General features: G+C 37.6%; 1 pseudogene; it reads left to right on the top strand.

Moving 5' to 3' along the window:
* The first annotated feature begins 1,361 nt into the window (after nucleotides 1–1,361).
* On the top strand, nucleotides 1,362–2,040 carry LOC117087774 (annotated as a pseudogene).
* Nucleotides 2,041–2,670: the final 630 nt, after the last annotated feature.

The following is a 2,670-nucleotide window of genomic DNA, read 5'->3' as shown; positions in this document are numbered from 1 at the left end:
CATTCCATACTGCATTCCATTTCATTCCATTATATTCCATTCCATTCCATTCCATATTCTATTGGATATTGCTTTCCATTCAATTCTATTACTTTCCATTCCATATTCCATTCCCTTCCCTTCCATTCCGTTCTATTCCATTCCATATTTCATTCCATTCCATTCCATATTCCATTCCATTCTATTGCATTCCATATTCCATTCCATTCCATTCAATCCATTACATTACATATTCCATTCCTTTCCGTTAGATTCCATTCCATATTGCATTCCATTCCATTCCCTTCCCTTCCATTCCATATTCCATTCCATTAAATTTTATTCTATTCCATTCCATTCCATATTCCATTCCATTTCATTCCATATTCCATTTCATTCTATTCAATTCCATTTCAATCCATATAACATTCCATTCCATTCTATATTCCATTCCATTTCATTCCATATTGCCCTCCATTCCATTCCATTCAATTCCATTCCATATTCCATTCGATTCCATTCCATTCCATATTCCATTGCATTCCACATTCAATTCCAATCCATATTCCTTTCCATTCCATTCCATTGCCTTGCCTTCCATTCCATTCCATATCATATTTCCTTCCATTCCGTTCCGTTCCTTTCCATTCCGTTACATATTCCGTTCCATTCCGTTCCACTCCATCCTCCATTCCATTTCATTCCATTCCATTCCATATTCCATTCCATTTCATTCCGTTCCATGTTCCTTTCCCTTCCATTCCATCCCATTCTATTCTATTCCATATTCCATTTCATTCCATTCCTTTCCATATTCCATTCCATTCCATTTCATTACGTGCCATATTCCATTTTATTCCATATTCCATTCCATTCCATTCCATTTTGTTCCATATTCCATTCCATTCCATTCCATTCCATATTCCATTCCATTCCATATTCATATCCATTGCATATTCCGTACCATTCCATGCCTTTACCTTCCGTTCCATTCCATTCCATTTCATATTTCGTTCCGTTCTGTTCCATTACATATTCCATTCCATTATATATTCCATTATGTTCCATATACCATTCCATTCCATATTGCATTCCATTCCATATTGCATTCCATTACATTCCATATTCCATTCGATATTCCTTTCCATACCATCCTTTTTCTTTTTTTATTTTATTTTAAATAAACTTTATTTTGTATATTGAAGGTATACAAAGTGATGTTATGAGATATAAATACAGAGTAAAATTTTACCACAGTGAAGCAAATAAACATGTCCAGCATCTCACATTAGTTGCACATTTCCCTTATCTTAAAACTCTTTAAAAGTAATTCATTTTCTGCTACCATCCTCGCTCATTACCCAGCCTGTGGTCCACTCCCACCACCAGATGGAACCCTGGGGACTACGACGTCCCTCAAATCTTGCTTCTAGGAGACAAAAAGAACATCCAGTCATGGATAAAAATGAGCTGGTTCAGAAAGCCAAACTAGTCGAGCAGGCTGAGCGATATGATGACATGGCAGCCTGCATGAAGTCTGTAACTGAACAAGGAGCTGAATTATCCAATGAGAGAGGAATCTTCTCTCAGTTGCTTACAAAAATGTTGTAGGAGCCCGTAGATCATCTTGGAGGGTCATCTCAAGTATTGAACAAAAGACGGAAGGTGCTAAGAAAACACGCAGATGGCTCGAGAATACAGAGAGAAAATTGAGAGGGAGCTAAGAGATACCTGCAATGATGTATTGTCTCTTTTGGAAAAGTTCTTGATCCGCAATGCTTCACAAGCAGAGAGCAAAGTCTTCTATTTGAAAATGAAAGGAGATTACTATCGTTACTTGGCTGAGGTTGCCACTGGTGATGACAAGAAAAGGATTGTGGATCGGTCACAACAAGCATACCAAGAAGCTTTTGAAATCAGCAAAAGGAAATGCAACCAACACATCCTATCAGACTGGGTCTGGCCCTTGACTTCTCTGTATTCTATTATGAGATTCTGAACTGCCCAGAGAAAGCCTGCTCTCTTATTCCATTCCATATTCCATTCCCTTCCTTCCATTGCGTTCTATTCCATTCCATATTTCATTCCATTCCATTCCAATCCATATTCCATTCCATTCCATATTGCATTCCATTCTATTGCACTCCATATTCATTCCATTCCAACCATTCATTCATTCCATTCCATGTTCCATTACATTCCGTTAGATTCCGTTCCATATTCCATTCCATTCCATCCCTTGCATTCCATTCCATATTCCATTCCTTTCAATTCCATTCCATTCCATATTCCATTTGATTCCATTCCATTCCATAGTCCATTCCATTCCATATCCAATAGCAATCCATATCCAGTTCCATTCCATTCCATTCCCCTGCGTTCCATTCAATCCATTTCATGTTTCGTTCAATTCCATTCCATTCCATTCATTCCAATCCATGGTACTCCCTCCATTCCATTTCATTCCTCCATATTCCATTCCATTCCATTCCATTTATTCCGTTCCACATTCCAATTCCTTCCATTCCATTACATTCTATTCCATTCCATATTACATCCCATGCATTCCTTTCCGTATTCCATTCTGTACCATTCCATTTCATTACGTTCCATATTCTATTTCATTGCATATTCCATTCCATTCCATTGTATTCCATTTCACTCCACTTCATTCCATATTCCAATCCATAT

The sequence above is a fragment of the Trachypithecus francoisi genome, unplaced genomic scaffold (genome assembly GCF_009764315.1).
Source record: "Trachypithecus francoisi isolate TF-2019V2 unplaced genomic scaffold, Tfra_2.0 Contig00688, whole genome shotgun sequence".
Classification (NCBI taxonomy): domain Eukaryota; kingdom Metazoa; phylum Chordata; class Mammalia; order Primates; family Cercopithecidae; genus Trachypithecus; species Trachypithecus francoisi.
The sequence above is the reverse complement of the archived record's forward strand: the minus strand, read 5'-3'. Positions and strand labels throughout refer to the sequence as shown.